At 32.3% G+C, this 22,193-nt stretch overlaps 1 protein-coding gene and 1 long non-coding RNA gene across 4 annotated transcripts in view; one reads left to right on the top strand and one right to left on the bottom strand.

Moving 5' to 3' along the window:
- Kair1d (Kainate-type ionotropic glutamate receptor subunit 1D) overlaps nucleotides 1–22,193 on the bottom strand; it is a 396,680-nt gene that overhangs the window by 178,297 nt on the left and 196,190 nt on the right. The gene's annotated exons all lie outside the window — the stretch shown is intronic.
- The window catches only part of LOC145971467 (uncharacterized), a 107,882-nt gene that overhangs the window by 20,431 nt on the left and 65,258 nt on the right, over nucleotides 1–22,193 (top strand). Inside the window, exons 2-3 of the long non-coding RNA XR_014438886.1 lie at nucleotides 864–1,271; nucleotides 1,731–1,782. This is a non-coding gene — a long non-coding RNA (uncharacterized LOC145971467). The remainder of the gene's footprint in view (nucleotides 1–863; nucleotides 1,272–1,730; nucleotides 1,783–22,193) is intronic.

Genomic DNA, 22,193 nt, shown 5'->3' with positions numbered 1-22,193 from the left:
TTTTTAAAATATTAATTATTTTAGACATGATATTTTTATAATTTGTACATATTTGTATTTTGTACGTTGTTGCAGCTTTATTGTTGGGTATGCAGAGTTTGTAGAATATGTAGAATGAGCTAAATTTTTTATTTTAATTTCAAAGAATAATTAATTTAAATTATGTCAGATTATATCATATATATACATATACATATAAAATATAATATATATAACATATAACTTCTGTTCTAAATAAACATTATTACATATTACAGATTATATACAATTTTCATGCAAATGATAATAATTAATAATCAGCTTGTTAAAGATTTGTAAATGCATTAAGTTGGCAGCTAATTCTCGAAATAAATGTCACGCAATTTATTCATTTAAAACAGAAATCGTAGCGATAAAAAATGGGAATTATAAATTATCATTTCGTTGCAAATAACAATTATTTTTATGACTAATACCATTATTTTTTAATAAATTTATGAGCGCTCTACTTATCGCGCTTACTTTTATTGCCTTTTATTCTTGTATTATAATTATTTTTGTAATGATTTATACACATATTTTTTGCAGTTTATCTTATATTACGATCCATCGACATTAACAATCAATCAAATGATGAATATTTAGTTTCTGATTAAATGAAATATTCGTAATATATATCTTATAATTTATTTTAAAATTAACAAAATATTATATAACGACAAATTAGATAGTGTGTGCGTAATGCTTATTGTTTCAGAATTATATCGTATTCCTTTGCATCGGGAAAAAGAGAGATGTCACATATATAAACATAATCTTTTAATTATAAAATCAATTATAAATTAGATTATATTAAAAATCATGTAATATAACTTTTTCATTAGGTACTCCTTGATGTTGGTGAAAGAGCTTACCTGGAAGGTTTATCCTGAAGAGAAAACTAAATACCCAAAACAATTCATTGCACGAGTCGATATCAATAACTAATCAAATAATTTAATGTGGCGAGCACATTCGATGCATTGAATATTATATCCGTTTGTTATCATGCCCAAATGATGCGTCACGTCTTAATTAGTTCGGGAGTGCCGTATCGCGCATCCATTTGTTATCTTGCTGCAGATAGTTCGTCGTGTCTTAATTAGTTCGGGAGTGCCGCAAAATATCGCGCGTCCATCTTTATCGTATCACATAATGAACAATAATGAACTATACTTTCGCGAGTGCAACAAATCTTGATAATTTGAGAAGAGAAAGAGATCTAGGAGGTATCAGATGATGGCAACTTTGGGGTAAATAATTTATTTCTTATATATTATTGTACATTTATATATTATTTTTTATTAATATCGTTAATTATACGTTTATTTCTGTTTATTTAATTTGTTTATTTGCAATAAAATATTCTTAAATAAGAATTTTTTTAAAAATTTTTATATAATATCATAAATGTTTGTTTAAAAGGAATAGTTATTTCGGAAATTGCTATATAATTATTCCATTAAATATCCGTTTACTATTATATTCATTAAATTTTATATATATATATATTATTGTTTCCTTTAGAAGAATAAAGAAAACAAATGCAATACTTTTTAAACTAAATACATTAAATTAATTTTATATTATTTCATAATTTATTTTTATTTTATTCGATGCATATGTACACACAATAACAATTATTTTAAATATTTGACATTTTGAGCGCTTCTATAATTTAAACCTTATAAGTATAACTTTATATGTTACAGATCAATATACATAACTTCAATGTAGTTAATTCTGCCGTTGCGCATCCGATTGGTGAGTGATAAGAACTTTTATTTTATTTATTAAAAATTTTAAAAAATAAATAAATATCGAGTATATTCAATTCAATATTTGTGCAATAAAAAACTGTATATTTAGCCTTTCAAAAATACTAAAAAAATTCATATTTTAAACTATAACTGTTAAAATTTATTTTTTAAAGGAATTTATTTAAAATATTTCAAAAATGTAAATAGATATTATGTTAAAAAAAATCTTATATTATAAAAAAATCTTATATTATAAAAATCTTATATTATAAAAGGATAAGTATAATAACAAATTCATCTGTGTGTGTGTATATATATATGTGTCTTTTTTTCACCATACAATCTTGAAAAAAAAGTTTATTGCAAAAACATGTCTACTTTCATAGTAATGCAGTTTTAACAAAGACATTATTGTGCAGCACATGGCACAATTTACAGAACTTTTATCGCGGACGAGAAGAACGTGTAAATGTAGACTTTTATACACCGTCCATAACGTGAAACTTAGCACTAAGCTTAGCTATTTCCACCTTGAAGCAGCACGGTTCATCTATCCGCGAGCGCGCGCGAGAGAGAGAGAGAGAAAACGAGCACTCCAAAGACTCAGCTAATCGCGTACTTTTATATCTCTCGACCAAAAGAGTTCGTCCTTTTACGAGACGCGCAGAGGTAACGTTTAAGTTGTCTCGACGACCAGTGCTCACTCGTCACACACTTTTTTTACGACACAATCTCAGACCAATGAGATAGACCAGTGTCCGTAACGATACAATTTTCTAAACCACTTTCACAAAAATACGTTTATAAATAATAAAAGTTAATAAAAATTTAATTTAAGATTTAATCATACACATATTGATATAATTGAATGTTAAAAGATTACAACGTACAGGATCGAAATCAATCTTTATTATAGGGATATTATCATATATATATATATTTCCATTAAAGAAAAAAATTGAATTTTTTCGGTGCATTGTTACACTTAGGAAAAAAATGAGTCAATCGAAAAATAGAAATAGTTATACCATCAATATATTTTTGCCTCTACTATTTCTTTCTATCTAAAGATAGAAAGAAATAGTAGAGGCAAAAATATATTGATGGTATAACTATTTCTATTTTTCGATTGACTCATTTTTTTCCTAAGTGTAACAATGCACCGAAAAAATTCAATTTTTTTCTTTAATGGAATCATTTTTTTTTACATAAATAGATTCTTTTGAATATTGTGCACAAATAAAACAATAATATTAGGATAAGATGTTCAAATAAGAAAAATTTCACAAGATATTTAAAGTTTCTAAAAGAGGCATACATTTTAAGATGTTTAAACATATTATTATTACATAACAAACATTTTGTAATACATTTCTTTATGTTCTTTATTATAGCACAAAGTTAAATTATATATTTATATTATTTATTATGTAGTATATTATATTAATGTTTAAACAATTTATTTTACTCCGTTCTCTTTTAATTTTCTTCAATGGAAATAAATGAATGCGAATATATTTTATCTTTGAAATAATACCATAAAAAAAATCCGGTAATGTAAATAGTAATTATCTTGATACCGTAATAAAGAACATGAACACATCATAAAATGTTTATATAATTTGTAATGGTACTCTCTAAAAGTGAATCAGTGTATTATCACTGTAATCAGTGCTGTACTTATAACTGCTTGTAATCAGTGAGTATTTACTGTTTTTCAATGATAATACACCGATTCACTCATTCAGTGAAAGTAGTATATATACTACTTTCACTAGACTGAATCAGTATTATCACTGAAAAACAGTAAATACTCACTGATTACAAACAGTTATAAGTACAGCACTGATTACAGTGATAATACACTGATTCACTTTTAGAGAGTAGAATGTTGGATTATCACCTTGAATGAAGCATACGTATGCTTTATTCAGAAACTTTAAGTCTCTCCTAAAATATTTCTTTTTTTATTAGCTTATCCTGATACTTTTACACATACAATATTCATAGAGAAAAAGAAAAAATTTATTTAAAATTAAATAAATCTATTTCAGAAGGATCTATTTTACACAAAAAAAGATTTTATTATAAAAAAAGTGCACTTACACTTTTCCGATGCACAGTTACAATTAAAAAAAAATAAGTCTATAGAAAAAAAATAGACATTATACTATTCAATTTCTCTTTCTACCTGTGTGATTTTTTTCTACCTACTATGGAACAGGTGTTGGAATTCTGTCCCATTTCCATGGCCAACCTTGTATATACATAAAATGCACTACACTTGAAATATATTGTATACATGTCAATATACACACACACACACACACACACACACACACACACACACACACACACACACACATATATATATGCATTTACCAATACAAGTATGAATGTATTAATCGAGCAACACAACAATAAAATATTGTAATTTTGACAAAATTAAAAAAGCAATTTTTTAAAGAAGCAAGTTTTATAGCGTTCAAAATAGTCTGTTAAAGTACTTTATTATACATTAAATTCTTCAGACATTGCACATTCCGATTTTTTACGAAAATACTTTTACGCTACTCAATAATTTCTTAATATCTAATGAACAACTTCGAAAGTACAATCGGTTTTTCTGGACAGAAATGCATTTTCGAACAGAAAAACCCATAGACGTCTATAGGAAAAACCGCGATTTGTTATTATATCGTCTTTTATTTCTTTTTTTGTTAATATTTTTATGTCTAACCGATTTTATTTTTGATGGTACGTTCAAATCAATGATTTTTATCTTCACTATCGAGTTTATTTTTCTTTCTTATTATAACATATTTGATTTCTATTGGTTTGCGCTTAATCTTGTAAGAGTTATGACCCGACGAACATCGCCAAAGTCCTCGTAACCCGCAAACGAGGCAATCGATGTCGATCCGATTAAGTAAACCGCTTTTGTGATGTACTTTGGTTTTAGAGAGCGATTAGTTAGAAAGTTCAAATATTCTCCAGATTTTCTAATAAATATTATAAAAGAATGGTAATCCTTATGTTCGAGTTCCTGTTTATATTCATTATTTATAATCATTAAAACTTTTCTTTGTTTGAATCTGAGAAGAAAATGAAAGAACAAAATATAAATTATATTTATATGATAATATTTATAAAGCATAAACAAGAAGTTGCGGTAAAAATTACGAATATAAAATAAAAATCGTATTTTTGCATATATATCAGAGTTTTCTTTATTATATTCATTATTATTTTAATAAAAAGCATAAAGATTGTATCTTTGCTCTTTTGAATATCATAAAGAAATACTGTTATCATAATAACGTAATTATATTTCATATTTAATATTTATTTTCCAAGATCATCTTTATCAAAATGAAGATAACGCACCGTTTAACAGCTCATTTGTATCTCCAATTAACGCGAATAATCTCCCTAATTTGACAGTTCATGTTGTTATTGAATCGATAACACGTACATTCGCACTATCGAGCGTGAATGTCAGATGTCAAGCATCATCCACACCGACGCGTTGCGATTGCGAGTGTCGATATACATCTATAACCGCGCTCAGCCATTATCCGTATTGGCTATCGCCTGGATTTTCGTCTGTGTTGCCGGTCATTTTTTCCACTCGCGGTGTTTAATGATTGCAAACGCGGAAAAACGGGCGCGCGAACCTTTCCGCGGAAATAGCGCGCGAAAGGAATTACGGTCGGCGCGCATGACGTGCCTATTTACGATTCGTATTATAAATCGCGTCCGGAATGGAGAGAAACGGTTAAACACGCGCGCGTAGTGGTCCATTATATCTCGCCTGTAACGGTGTACGTGATTACGCGATGTGTCATAGATGCTGGGCGGCGGTGGGTTAAAGCGCACGTCATGAATATTTATCCGCGGCTATTGCAAAATAAATGCCAGTACCGGAGAAATTCACGGTGAAAGAGCAACAGAAAGAAACAAAGAAGGAATCATATAATCCCGGGCTACGTCTACGTTTTTCCTGAACGCTTTCCACGCGTGTGTTACGCTTATACGAATATCAACGGGCAGATTAAAGTTTCATCCGATTCTCTCCCGCCGCGATCGTTGATGTTAAACCGCGCACATTTCTCCCTGAAAGCTCGAATATTTATTTCCGAAGCTCGAAAATGCCGCTGCCTTTGCCCGATTGCTCGAGAATCCTGTCGGTTTCGATTCAGTATGAAAAATTTGGTCGCAATGATAAACCCGCGAATAAAGTTTGGCTTGCCTGAGGCCAGGTGGACGAGGCAATGTTGAGAGAGAGCTTCCATCGAGGGTCGCTTTCAAATTGACATTCATCGAGAAATACATTCGGCTCTGGTTTCACCAGAACAGTTCAGTCAGAGACGAAAAGTTAAACTCGCAGAGAGCTTCATATCAATCTGATGAAAGTTCTTTGGTCGATGATTAATACGATCCGTATTTTTGAATATTATCTAGTTATTTTTGCGCGTGTTTTTTTAAATAACAGGTTTGATTTTTCGACAAAGAAAAATTTAATTTTATGGCGAAATTATTGCATTGTGCATTTTATGATTGGAAAATATTTTTGATATGGATTGTTTTTAATTTTAAATATGTAGTTAAATTTCCAAATCGTTAAGCCACATGTGCAGCCCTTAACTTTTTTTTTCCTTTCTGTAAAACTTGTCAATATGGTCTGATTTTGTAACAATTTTTATTGTTCCAATTTATCGCAAACTATGCGACAACAATTCATGGCTTTGCAATTGTTTTATTGATAACTGTCATGTAGTATTTAAATATCAATATAAAATATTTCCAAAGTTTTCGAACTACACTACGGTTTGACAACATTTTCACAATTTTTTCGCTTGGAATCATAACAAAAGATTTTTTAAGCGATAAAACTGACAAAAATGAGAGAATCTTAAATTTTTAAACCGCACGATCTTTCATTTTAATGCGACTCGCTATTGAAGAAAGGCGAAACATACGAACAGAAAATGACGAATAATAAGTATTCAATATTCTCAAGAGAAATGTTGGCAAACAAATTTTCTTTCTCCCGATATATTGGCCTGCGGATTTTGTGAAATTACCGTAAAGCCTGTTTTACTTCTCGTAGCTCGCGGCGAGGACAGGATGGATGCCCACGATCATACAGAGGCTCGTATCTAATATCTCGGCCCATAAAGTTTTTATAAAACAAAAAAGAGAGCGAGAGTTACGGTTTTGAGGAGGGTTTTCATGATGCTCCGCGGTGGGGATGATATATGATCGCCGCGAGTTAAGCTTTCGGCGGTTCGGTCTTCCGTCATGACGTAAACGAACCCCATTTTCGGAGTCCGCCGGTCCGCGAAGTAAATTGTCTAAAGTGGCTGGTATACTCTGGCTCGTTCTTGAAGTTTTGCGTGCTCCTCCATCTTTCAGCAGAAATACGTCGGGCGTCAAATTCCAAAAGGCGGAGATGAAATTTTTCGTAGCTGTAAATCGGACATGAAAACGCAATTTCTCAGAGCAAACTTTGATTTATCTTTAATCTTCAAAATCACGGTATACATATACTTGCAGAAGAATGCTCTTTCGAAAATTGATATCTTCTTACATAAGTGAAACTGATGCATTGACATGCGCGCGGGTTTTATTCTTATATATTTTGTTATTTTATATGCAGACGTAAAATTGATATAATATTATTTTCGTTAGTTTAAATTGATATGATATTATTTTCGTTAGTTTAAAAATATATTGAAATAATATATTTTTTAATGAAATATTTAATACACAATAATTTATCCAAAATATATAACAATCGCATCAATGAATATTAAAATATTGCTGAGATACCGCACTGTATGACAGCTTTCTATACAGGGTGTTTCTTAATAAGTGCGAAAAATTTTAGGAGATAATTCTTTGTCGAAAATTAAGAGGGGTTGCTCATATAAACATTAAAAAGTTCTAATAAAAAATTGAATAGGGGTTACTAGTTTCATCCCCTTATAACAATACGGGAAGAAAAAAATATTAATAAATAACCTTTTTACTAGTAGAAAATATCCAGCTAATTTCATTTTTTTAACTTGTTTCAAATTTGAACAAAAAATAAAAATCTAATTTCTATCCCCATTTTTGGAGGAGTGTAACTCTACAGGGAGGGAGTATATGTTTATATGAAAAACCCTCTTAATTTTCGACAAAAAATCATCTCCTCAAATTTTTCGCACTTATTAAGAAACACTCTGTATAATTATTTATTAATCTAACACAATACATCAATGTACGGTAGAGAAATTTACTTAAACAGCATTCAGTGCCAAGCTGAAAATTGAATACTGCATTGCAAAGCTTAATCGCTCAGGAATACAACGACCATTCGGCAACGAACTTTTCGTCCCGCTACAAGCGATGTTTCTCAAGCGGGTAAACTTCTTCGGTAAACACACAACGGGAACCTACGAATAGGGCATTGTTCGCACAGACGACGTTGGAATTCCCGGAGCGAGCAACCACGACGCTGCAACGTACGAAATTTGGGGGTTGCCAGATGTCTTATCGGGCAGGCAGGTCGCGTTAATCATGAAAGCGCGAGCTCTCAGATATTTGAATGGATGCAGTTGCTTTGTCTCGCCGAACTGACCTCAGAAACAGATGGATCCCGCAAAATTATCGCTGATTCCCTGCCATTGTCGTGTATGCGAGTATTATCTATGACACAGTGACCCACGCTATAATCGATGGATCGTCTAGAGAATCTAACTAAAACTGTTAAAATATAACTATGCTGCGATCCTAGTTAATTTTGGCACATGAATTTCTTATAAAGTGGTAAAATTGACAGGTGAAAGCCAAGGCACGGTAATTGGAGCGCGAGAAAGAAGAGAAAACACCTTCTTCTTTTCTTTATTTATTGATATATTTTAAAATATTCAGTTTTCTCCTCTTCCTTGCGCTTCAATTACCGCGCCTTGGCTCTTACTTGCCAATTTTATCACTTCATAATTGTTATTTGAGCCAATTTTTTATTTTAATTATAAATTTCTTGTCGATAGAAAAGGAAAGAATTCTAGAAGAGAGAGATTTTTCCTAACGTATAAGAAATAATCTTATTAAAGAAAGCATCTATATAATAGAAACCTTACCGAGGAAGTTTAATAAATTCTTCCAAGTCAGTTTTTAAAAATTTACGGTACCATTTTCTTTTAGTCTCATCACACACATCCCATATTTATTATATGTCGCAAAGTGTATATTTGTAGATCTAAGATCTCGGATGAAAGGATGTTGCTTTTTCGTATTTTTCAAGAAGTCATAACCACGACAGAGAACCTGATGAAACTTGTTCTTTAGACGTTAAGCTTTTCTACCATTTTCACAGTTGGTGGCTATATGTATTTTGGAGTAGCTACCTCGGTCGAGTTGGCTGTAAATAACACTTTTCATCGCGTGACTTGTCATAATTCATGTTTTTTCAGCCGCATTTCCCCCCGTCACTATTTATGCGAAGAAAAGCAACAGTCAGTTATATGTCCCCGACCGTGCATCGGCGCGTAATATTTTATACCCGTTAATCACGCGAGCAAAAAGTCTTGCGCGAATTTTATTTTATTTTATCCAATCAAACAATTCAGTTTAAACGAGAGACGACAGAGATTCGAATAATCGGTGATGAAAGAGCGTCGATATTTCGAGTAAATAAAACCGTGTACGAAATTTAAAGAATATACGGTATACGTCGGATATTGGACTCTCGCTGAAATGATGATGTACCTCGCGAAAAACCTCGACATATTTGTCGCCGTCGTCGTCGTTGAGGTCGATGTTGGAAGATACAGCACGTCGCAGCGATGTGAAGGGAAAACGAGAAAATATAACCGGTATAACGAGGAATTCATACTGCACGTACCAAATTTTCGAGCGCGCTTTTGTTCTCGCACGACAGTTGAAGAAAATATATAGTTTGGTCGGACTTAACTTTTGACGTTTCGAGTTAATATTTAATCTCCTGGTATCACTTATATTTTGCAATGTGTTTTAACGTTAACGTGTAAAAAAAATCACTGAAAAAGGTTTTTTATACGATTGATTTTAAGATTAAAATCAATCAAGATACATTACATATCAAGATATGTCAAATATCAAGATATGTTACACATCACATTTTTCAATTATATAAAATAACAGTATCACATAAAATATCATGCACTTTTCACATGTAGAGAATAATTCGCTCAGATGAGGAATATAAAAATTGCGGAAAATTTACAAATATAAAAAATTCTATCGCATGATAACTGACAACCGGCGAAATATAAATTTGATAATTTTATATATCTTTTACATCTCGGAATAGATTTAAATTTGAATTATTTATATTCGACCATTTTTTTTGTAAAATTTTTGACAAAATTTCAGCATGTTTTGTAACGCAAATTTTTTCTCCATAAACTCACCGCGCTCCATTTATCTGCATATAGCATACGCGCAGTAGATATACCTATACACTGCTATATGACAATGCGATGCTTGAAATGCATAGCAATAGTATTTCAACAAAGTCTTTGGAAATGCAAGCGTCGAGAATCGAGAAAAGCTGGCTGATGGTGTCGGCGCAGGGAATGGATGAAAGGGCAGGAAATCGTAAAGGAAAGAGAGAGAGAGGAGAGAAAGCTATGGTAGGAGATGACGTTCGTGTCGGATCCAAACGCACTTCGACCACTTAATTTCATCACACTCGAGCAGACTCGCGGGTGCGACGGAAATTGTGAGACTTTCGCTTTGAATTACCAAGTCCTGAGGAAAAAAATCGATAGACGACGACCCTTTTTATCCTCGTACTTGGATAATTAACTTGAGGTCTCTAAAGTCAACTTTCTCCAAAGAGATTCTTGATTTTATTACGGAAGCCTATACGTTAATATATGTTTTACAATTATTTTTATGTTGTTCTATATTTTTTAAAGTCAATTTTGGCACGTTGGTATCACAATTTTTTTCTTCTTATTTATATACATATATTTATGAAATAGCATGTTTAGCAAAACATTGCTAATCGCAAGCTCTTATAGGAACTAAACTTTTTATATTTTGGATTATTTTTTTCTATAAATTTGTTAATTAATCGTTTGTGCATACCTTATTCTTCTCTTCAAAATTTATTGTCATTATATAAGTACTCAATAATGCACTCAAGTGTCCAAAATAGTATCGTGTTGACAAACTAGATGCATAAAATAAAAGAGTACTCGCATGATGAGTGTCGATTAAATCATCGGTTAGTTCTTCTGTCACTAAAACTTAGGCGAATCAATTCTTTAATAGAATGCGATATATGGATCATCAAAGATATCCTCATATGAATCTAACATTGTTCTCGAATGAGGCTATGCGCCATCAAATGTTCTCCATTCATTAACAACAAGCCAGATTATTAACGATGACAGTAACGGATCACGCATAGTCGCGGATTACTAGAACAACGAGAAATTTCTGTATACATTAACGTTCTGTCAGCTAAAAGCTTATATAGCAAGATAAGCAAATGAGGAATAAGTAAATAAGGATTTAGAATCCAGCATAAATGTAAATAACTGAGATTTGTGGGTTTGCAATTTAATTATAATTAAATTATCCGATAGAACATAGATAAATTTAAATATTTTTTTTAATTTAAAAATCAAAAAAATGATTGAAAATATGAAACATAAAATATAAAACAGTTATAAGCTTGTATTACATTTTATTTTGGAAATTACATTACTTATGTGAAAAATAGTAACATAGAATACAAAATTGTAGTAACAAGTTTTCATGGAACAGATTATTTATGCAGAAAATGAATCGGTTTTCTGTGTCACTCGCAGAATGGTGATAATCCATTAATCGAAAGTTCCGCGATATTCCCTGGCTATCCATTCTGATTTGATCAACTCGCATCCTAGCGAATAATGCTGATCCTTTCAATCCATGCGATTCTACAGCGGAACCGTCATCGCGTGTAATTTAACGACAATGATGCACAGTGAGGCGGACACATGTAATTTCATCCACTTCCGCCCCCTGGGTCATTCGTACATCCTACAGAACGTTCCAAATTACCAAAAATGCTACATTTGCATAAGAGAAAAAAATATAAGGCAAATTAGTAAAATATTTATGAAAATAAATCTAGAAGTTTTTTCAAGTTAAAATTAAAAATTAATAATTTTACTATAAATTAGCAGGTAAAACTAGTTTTATCTTTATGGTCTTTTGAAGTTTCTATTAGTATGAGAATCTGTAATTCTTAATTATTTATTACAGCAAAAATTGCCGCCTCATTTTGTTAAAGATTAAGATCATTATTTGCCTTAATTATCATTATTATCTTATCACATATAGATTTCTTCAGTCTCCGTATCTCCGTCGTAATGATAGGTATTGGTGATTTTGAGACAGCCTATGCACACATCGAATAGGACGTATATCGATGTCCCGAGTCTGATAGACGCAACAATTCTGGGGGTGGCGTAATCCGATGTATCCAGACCTCTGTGTCTCATTCGTACGCGCGTACACACGTGATGCGTGTACGCGTGTATGCGTATGCACACGTGATGCGTGTACGCACGAGGATGTGCATTTCGCAATTCAGTTACCGTTGCGTTGCTCATTCTCTTTCTTTCTCACGCACACATATATCGCGATAAAGTTATATGCAATCCAATCTATGGAAAAGATGAAATACATAAAATACTATCAACGATTTGTTTCGACTCAATTTCGATTCGTCGCCGTTCTGCCAATGTTATTGCCACGTTCGTTATTAACGGTCATGCTAGCTGTTTCCGATAATTATTTCGGACATGCGCGATTACACATATTCAACCATTCATAGTGTATCTGCATTTCATCGATGCATCAGCATTGTATGATGGTTGAATAGAGAGAACTTAACATTCGAGGGAGTTCGAGATATTTTGGATGTGTTTAGATATATTTCCACGTCGTCACCAAACTGTCACAATTTTGAATATCATTAAGATATGTTATCAGAAGTAATATATATTTATAGACCCTTATAATGTTACATAAAATAACTGTTCAATCCTATCGCTATTATCGAAGGGGAGGGGAGTCTGGTTATTTTGTAGATTGTTCTGAAGAAACTGATTCCGATAAAACTTTGGTAAATCGGTCTGATTTATTTCCTCAACAAAATACGGCATCCATTAATCTTTCTGTCTGATCGTGATCTTGAGAAGTGAAATTAATCTTAAAGGACGTGAGATTAGCTTCCTTTTCGCAACCTTAAAGACAATCCCCGGAGAAAAATATACTTTCAAGGTTTTCCAATGTACGCAATTCTCTCGACTCGCGCGCGCGCAACAAGCAGCCAGTAGCTCGATACGCAAGCTCCTCACGAACTCCACATCAAGGATCAGTGACGGCAAGCTCTTCAGAAGATTCTTTAGCTTCCTAATGAAATGTCGAATTGGGATGCTGTGTTGGATCGCGCCGCACAAATTCGTGTTACAACATAAAATCCCTAATTACGTAAGCACAATCTAGGGAGATGAGTAAGGCAATTGCATATCAGATTAAAGGATCAAGTGTATGAATATGCAGCATGTGCTATACATAACAAAACGTCAAACTGCCCTAGAAAATTATTAGATATACATAGCAAATATTTTATTTTTAAATCTGCGACACATTGTTTATATATTGCAATAGAATTTATCGCCATTTAAAAATCTACTATTTTACACGAGTTCTATATTTGTTCAAATTTTCATTTAACCGGATTAATCCGGGTCTCGTTAAATGCTCGATGTAGATGTAGACCATTGTGGATTTAGTCAAAATCAGTTTAGTTAAAGTCGGACAATGTACTTATCATCCGCGCACATGTGATGTCGCATAAATTCATGGATTAACTGTAACTCGAATAAAATCCAGTAAAGAGCGTGACGGAGTTTCTTGCGCGACGCGTGTCTCCCCCGCATCACATAATCTTATTAATGACAAATTAATACATGCGAGGCACCCTACGGTGACGTTTTTCAACGCGCCCGAGGTACCGTGAAGTTATGCCGGTAAATTCTTGAGCGCATTATACACAAATCCTTTATGCCTTCGTAAAGACAGAGCCGGAATTTCTCTCGCTAAGAGTACTACTTTCTCTACTAAGAGGCTGGGATACATGTACTATATCAGGGAAAGATAAGCAGCTTAATTTCGAACAAGATTAGTCCGGACGTTCAATCCCCCGTGTAGTCTTCTCTTTGGCACGTAACGACGCCTGGTATTCCCAGCTGAGGTTAATCTCAGGATTAATCCGGAAACGAACTCTCTTGTCATCATTTTTCCACGGTTCGTTATATTTTCAGCACATAACGATAACTGATATTATTTTTTAGTTGCGTTATTAGAAGAAGAAACGTAATAATGTGGGAAAGAATGAGATTAATTTATCGCATACAATTAATCTTCATCGATTAGACATGATTAATCATACACATACTTTATAATCATAATTTTTTAACAATTTAATAATTTTTTAGTTTTAGAAATATTTTGCCATTTTTATTACATCTTTAAAATTGTTCACATATTCCTATATAAATAATAAATAATTAAACATTATGTATATAGATAATTAATAATTAAATATTATATGAGAAAGATAGCAATACCTAAAGAGTTCGTTTCTATATTTAATAGTAAATTATAATCAAACATTAATATTAATTATATAGACGTATATATTGTAACTTTTTAATACAATTGATATTGATACAGGTGCCTCGAGATATGTATTGTATCATTCAATAGAATTAAACTAACTGAACGGTTTGTAACGATTTGAAATATATCGTTTTATACAAGGAAATGTCGAAATAATCAGAGAAAGTTTGCGCATACCTTCCAAATCGCCTTGTTGAAATTATAATTGCGGCGGATGAAATCTTGAAATCCAATCTACTGCTTATGTATGCACGACGAAATTCGATCTGTCGTTCCTGAATAATTTCGCACTTGGTTCTCCTATTCGCTTCCCTCCACTCCCTCGATAAGCCGATAACTGTGCACGGTTTGCAGAATCCATAAATTAGGCGCGAAGTTCGATTTGCGCTCTTTGATAATCCCCTCATTCGCATACGAGAGGCTCGTGCATTATAACTTGGCGATGCATTTGCATGTCGCATCGACAAGACCCAATCTTCGATCGAAATACGACACGAACGACATCGATAGTAATGTAAGGATGTTTTTTTAACCAGGTATATTTCCTATTTATCTACAAATCATTGATGAATTTATGGTTGATTTTTCCTTAATAAAATATTAAAGTATTGAAAAGTTTTAGTACACAATTTTACATCTTATAAAGTAAGATTATAAATATTTTATTCATCGTTTAAACTAAAGCCTTTATTAAAGTTTTAATTCGAGGATCAAGTAAAAAATATTGAACTTAGTTAAATTAAATTAATATAAGTTAAATCAGAAAAGATTATCTTCTAAACAAGACTTATAGATAAAAGAATAATTGATTAAAAGAAACATCCTGCACATTAAGCTCTAGTGTTCAATTTTATTAAATCTACGTATAAATATATATTGCTAAATATTGAATTGCACTTTCGTATAAAATAAATGAATATTGATGTAGGAGCTTCGTAATTTAATATATTAGCAAACATACATATTTACAATGTACAGAATAAAGTACATTTTCGAATGTAGGTCACTATTTTAAAAGGATTGTATCCCTTTTCCAATTCCCGGTCGCATGATTATACAAATTTCTATTATTTCTATTTTCTACTTTACTATATTTAATGAGGGTTTCGCCTTAATTTTATTTTATTCTTGTATTCTTCCATTAATAATTTTCAATAATATTTTTCAAAAAATGTTGACGAAATAAGGAAATGTGCAGGAAATGTGTAGGAAATAAAAGAGATATATAAATCGATATCAAAGCATTCCAAGCTCTTTGTGAATGAAAATTCCTTCTCAAGAGAAAAGCCAGGCGAGATTTTATTCATTTCTTGACTTATTACTACCAAATTTTTCTTTTAAAATCTCACGATTTTTCTTAGAGTTAAGTGATTTGCTTATAAGCAAACGAATAAAAATCCGACGACCAGATGCGGAAAGGTACCATCTCACACGTGCCGCAATCTCGCGCGCACACATTTCCGACCCTACTTCATCCCTCGAAAACGGCCGGGTTTCCCCAAACACCAGCAGCCACCCCGAACCTACCTTTCATCGCCATTCTACAACCAGATAAATTTTCAGCCTTGAATCGAGCTCGACATCCTTTTTGTTCCCGTGAGTACGGTAGACGGTGTAAATAACGCGCTAATCTAACCTTCTTCATTTACTGCGAGAAAAACTTCGTGTAAAGTTATCCGACTGTACCATAAAGCTTATTCGATACGTTTTATTATATTGTTTTATGTCCACTTGCGATAAAATCATAAATAATTTTTCCTAACCGAAAAATCAATAACACATTATATTATTGATTATTGATACAGAATAATTTTCTCTTATGCATTTTAATTGTAATTAACTATTACAAATTGATATAATGCAATGAAAATTGATATCAAATAATGCTATTTTTGCTTCTTTATATCGTGAAAAAAACAGTAATAATTTAAGTATAATTTAAATTTTTTTATACATACAGGTTTAATTAGCGAACTTCTTCAATTGTTAAAAAAACAGCAATAATATATCGAACATGCAAAAAAAATAGATTGTCAAAAATATTGTTTTAAAAATTAATATTAATTAATAGCGGTGAATAAAAATGCCTAATAGTTTTATTTCTACTCCAATTTAAAGTCAAAAGGTCTCATTTTATGTGAAGAGTTATTAATTTCTATTTTTTTAGCATCAACGTCAAAAAAAATAACGCACGTAAAATTTTGTTGTTTGCTGAATTACATATATTTCGGCGCATTAATTGGCTACGCTAATTAATTTCACAATGCAAACTGTATTCCATTGTATTCTACAATAATCCAAAGAAATGCTTTTGTGCGATACTTCCTTTATGATTATTTCCCATTTGCCCCGGCCTTTCATCGTCACATTCTCTCTTTCTCTCACGATTTTCTACTTTGCGCTCAATTCCAACGCTTTTAATAAATAAATCGTACTCGGGATTCTTACTGCTCGCTGTTTCTTCCGAGAGACTCATGAGCTATTTAACTGCCGGAACTCGGTGGCGCCGTACCCAAACTTTAGCCGTTTTTCATTCGCTCGTTTTCATCCACGCCGAGATAAACTTTGTTCATTTTCCATTCCCGGTTGCACGCTGCCGCAGGGGGCATCGCGACAAAGCCGCATTAAGCCATCGACATACATATTAATCGCGCTGCTTCTTTCATTAATCAGCATAAGGCTGTATCATTTCGCAATAACACGGCGTTCGCTTTGTGCAACTTATGTAAAGCGTTGGCATATAATGCTAGTCATTAAAAATGTATAAATTAAAAATTAGATAATATTGCAGTGATTATTGACACCCTCTCACACAGTAAAAAATAAAATGTTAATTATAATATTTTTCACATGTCCTAGAAAGTCCACTCTAAATTTTAAGTTAAAAATAACTCATTCGTCGTATATTACTTATTGACAAACTAAAAATGTTAAATAATTGACACAATATTTTACATTTATTTTTGTTATCGTGACTTTAATTATAATGTAAAAATAACATACAAATTAATTAAAAATTACATGAAAAAATAGTTACAATAACTCGTAAGAAATGTTGAGGACATTAACATATAATAGTAATTATTTTAACTAAAATTATTTGTAATAAAAGCATTTGATTTTAGTAAATTTGATTATTTTTGTATGTCAAAGTTCAAGATTATTTCAAGATTCACTTTAACTTTTCTTAGAATATTAAACTGACTTTGAGACATGTTGATTGTTTAAAATGATTATATTAAAAATACTCAAAATAATATTCCATTTCTAAGAGACATATACAAAGTGTTAAGTTATGAAGTTGACATAAATGTAATATATGAAAACGTTATAAAAATAATAACATATAGGTTGTATGTAAATTTTATATTGATGTACTAATCAAAACGTGGTAACACACGAAAATTTTAACATATAGACGCACAATTTTTTACTGTGCAGATATTGAGTAAAGTGGACAAATAGTCTACGCGTAATTAAATCACATTATTGCAATTATAAATTATTCGAGAACGAAAGGAAACAAAGAGAGAAGAAGGGAAGATATAATATTATGCATATAACGTACATAATATATTTTTCACATATCTCTTAGCTTATTTATACGAATATGATATGCGTGCTTTATCCATTTGTATATTTAATGATTCAAGATAAATATACATATCGAACCATAACATGATTGCATATATGTTTATGATATTATCAAATAAACTCGTCCTAGCCCTCGTCATAAACGAAAAATGAACGAAGTAAATCACATGATTGTGCGATGCTGGCTGCTCTGTTCAATAATTCAATTTCGTTGACAAAAAATTGGAACTAGGGAGAATTCTGAGATGATAAAGCAACAGAGGTTATTGTTCTCGATTGCACGTTGTGCGTGAGGGTGCGAAACGATGTCGATCGATGGTAAAAGTCATCACTGGGGAACAAACAAATAGATAAGGGAATCGAATTATCAGGATATAAGACGATATAAGATAGAAAAACTTCCGCATCCGGTATCAAGGGTAGCGACGAGCTGTCGCGAACAGCTGGATCGTTCGCATGAACTTCTTTCGAAAGCGCGTCGCAGCTGCGGATCCTTAGGAAACTCGGATCGCCTTCCGCAATAAAAGGCGACGTCGCCTGCCGGCGCCGTCGATGACGTGGAAGGAATTTTTTGATGGAAATGGTTGCTCCAGCAGAGAGCTCGAAATAGTCATCTTAGAATGTACGATCTCGTGTGAGATATCGAGCCATCTCAAAAGCAGTGAAATACACCATCTTCGCTAAATATCTTTGCTTTTTACGAAAAATATTGCTTTTCAACTTATCAATCATCTTAAGTATTTATTGAAATTTGTCTTCTGAAAAAAAAATGTTTACAATTCTGGTTAGAATATTGTATAATTAACATATATCTCGATAATATGTCTGTTTTTTTTTCTAGAAAACTGCTTTTAAAAATTTATCTTTTTTATAAAATATTTAAATTTGTACATAAAACATATTTATATACAATATAAATATAAAACGTATAATATATATCATCTGAGAAATCCGTATCTATAATTCAAAAATTAAAATAAACTTTAATGAAGAAACAGAAACAACTAGGAAACTTATTAAATAAGCAAGAGTTATATTATGTAACTAAAAAATATATACACAAATAAATAGTTTTCTTTTCTTTTAAGAAAACAACTTCTTGTTGTCTCATAAAACTTTCAGTATAATAAAATACTAAAGAAAACATTCGAGAGGTAGCAATGTGTTTGAAAGTATCTTCATCGCGCAGGGTCGGTAATCCCAAGAGTTCATGTACTATATCAGCAAATCTGGCGAAAAATGGGCAACGATAGGAACTTACACATTGGCTTTATTTAAAAACAATTTCGTAAAAAAGATTTATTTAACAGACAACGCATTGGAATTAAATATCTTGCATCAATAGTCAAATTAGAATTTCCAATTTCATTCTGATTTTAGAGAAATAGAAAAGAAAAAAATGTTATACGTGCATATAAGGCATTTCTCTTTTCATTTCCGAACCACGGAACATCATTGATAGTTTTAAATGATAAATATCGATGTCTCAAAGCGAAATGATATTACTTCACACCAAGAGCGCATTTACCTTTGGACTAAATTTCTTAGACGATACATCGTCAAGTGATTCTGACGTGCCATCATATATGCGGAGCATATAATGAGATGAAACTGATTTTACAATTTGAGTATCGACATTGTTCGTGAACTTATGATGCCAATAAAGTAGCAGCGGAAGTTGAAGTTAGTTCCGGCAATTTGTGCTACGACCCGTGTGCCCCTCTCATCTTCTTCTTTGCCCCGTTTGCGGTTCGCGGATGTTGGGTCAATCGAGCGTGCACCAACGATAGATTCTTTAACGATAATCCTACGCTCGAGCTGGCCGAAATCCTTCAAGAATCGGGACGCTTGCTACGTGGTCAGCATCTCATCGCGCTTTCCATCGTGTATCCAACATTTCACTCTTTGGTACAATAACATTTTTCGATCTAATATGTGAAATTTATCGACATGTCGAATTATTAATGAAAAGAAAGACAAACGCAATAGAACGATTTATATTCATATAAATTGGATTTTAAAAGTCCTTTTTAAAATTATACAATTTTTCGCAATAAATGTAACAATGGAGTAATATTGAAAGATTTTTCTATTATATAAAAGAGAGGTAATTCAATATAAAATTATTAAATATAATTAATTGATTTATAATACTCACTATAACATTTTTAAGAGACGAGAGCAATTAATTTTATTGTTGAAAATAGTCGGACAATTGTATTTTTCCCATTGTTATTATTCCAATTGAGTCGAACAATATTTCGGATGTTTGGAGTTTGTTCACACGATCGGATAGAAAAATATTATGGTATTTAGCTGAATAAATTTGCTCTACGCTTTCGCAAACTTTGCATCAGATTGACTGTGAAAAGCTTTTACGGACATCAGCTGGACGAACCCGCTGAAATATATCGCATTTGAATATTTCGCGCTCAAGTACTTGACTATGTATGTACTTCGCATTGCTATTTTTAGTAGCAAATCATTAAGAACGAATATATTTTTAGTTTCAATTTGCTAACAAATTTACGCGCTTTTATAGAAATCGCGAATATTATATTTAATTCTACAAAAAGTTCGATTTGTGTAGTAATTTTATTTTAGCGAATTAATGTCACGCGTCGTTTTATTATCGCATTTATGTATTTTGCGACTCAATTCGCAGTTTTGATACTATATTTAAATTGATTTGACGTGAAATTGAGCTCAGGGCACTTTTACTGTGTCTAACGAATGAACTCGCGCTGTTCATACATGCGAAGTTTAATGAAAAATCATAGATTTTATACGTATGCAGCGCGAACGAATGGCAGACCGGATATACGTGGGAGTGACTTTCGAATTTTTTTTTTTACTAAAAAGGTGCACGTTTCGCGAGATATTTCGTACACGGCTCGTTTATTCGAGCGGATCGACAGATTCGTCATACGTGATTTTTGCCCCTTCCTGTCATCTCCAAATAAACCATTCCATAATGACATTTACCAGCCCCGATGGACGTGACGTTTTTCGATTGTCTCCCTGTTTCCTCCCTCCAACGATTAACTTCTGATCGATTAACCGTGCATTATCGGAATGCGGCGAATTCCGTCATATTGGAGACAGATCTCGTGTATGCGCCATCTCACGTGCACGCCGGACGAGCAAGCCGGAAATAGAGGAGTAGACTAGCATTCTCATAGCGCATTTGCAGCTGAATGTAGTTCTTCAATTTTAATGTCATGTGTTGATTGAACGTGTCATATTAGATGAATAAAATTAGGAATTATTATATTTACCGAGAATGTGATAACAAAAGCAATAAATAAAACTAAAAACATGAGCACAATTTTAATATACACGAGCATTTAAAATATGAGAAATATTGCATTTAAATAAATTATATCCGAATCATGTGATACAAGATAAGAGAGAAAGTACAAAAATATTTAGGATTGCAAATGCAACTGCGATTAATCAAGCTTTTATCAAGGAATAATTACAAATTGGTCAAAGAATTTGTATAAAGGGAAATGTAGGGAACTTGAAATATCGCATGTATTTTATTTTTAATTCATGGAAATAACTTATATTAATGGCAATGTTTTCGCACACGTGACGTAGTAGTTCCTTTAAACGTTATCCTAATCAATAGTTGACAAGTCTATTTTATAACTTTTTAATGCGTTACTGAATTCGTATGTAAAAAATATAGTAACGCGATAACTTTAATGCGTTAAAAAGTTATGAAATAAATCTGCAAGATATTATCCTGTCCGTTGACAATCGCAAAACGATACGAATGCCCGTTAAGACCCGTCAATAAGATTACGTTCGGAGGCCGCACTCTCTTCACAGAGAAAGATAAATCGCAGTGAGATGAATTGAGCGACGAACATGAGAAGTGGGAGAACGATTCGCACTCCATGATAAATTTATCTAGCCGTCAGCAATTTCAAGCAGGAAATCTTGCGATTTAAGATAGTCCACGGGAAGATTGTCGAATTCTCGTTTGACTGCTGTGAGAGTAAACGTCCAAATTCCCTGGCTGATATCGTTTACTAATTCCGGATTTATTCGCGATTTTCTGGCGGATTTGCCCATAAAATGCAATGCTTGCATATA

This window comes from Camponotus vicinus, unplaced genomic scaffold, assembly GCF_025532165.1.
Source record: "Camponotus vicinus isolate PSW18456_S1 unplaced genomic scaffold, iyCamVici1.0 SCAF_5, whole genome shotgun sequence".
NCBI lineage: Eukaryota > Metazoa > Arthropoda > Insecta > Hymenoptera > Formicidae > Camponotus > Camponotus vicinus.
Note: the sequence above shows the minus strand (reverse complement) of the source record. Positions and strands in the feature narration are given on the sequence as shown.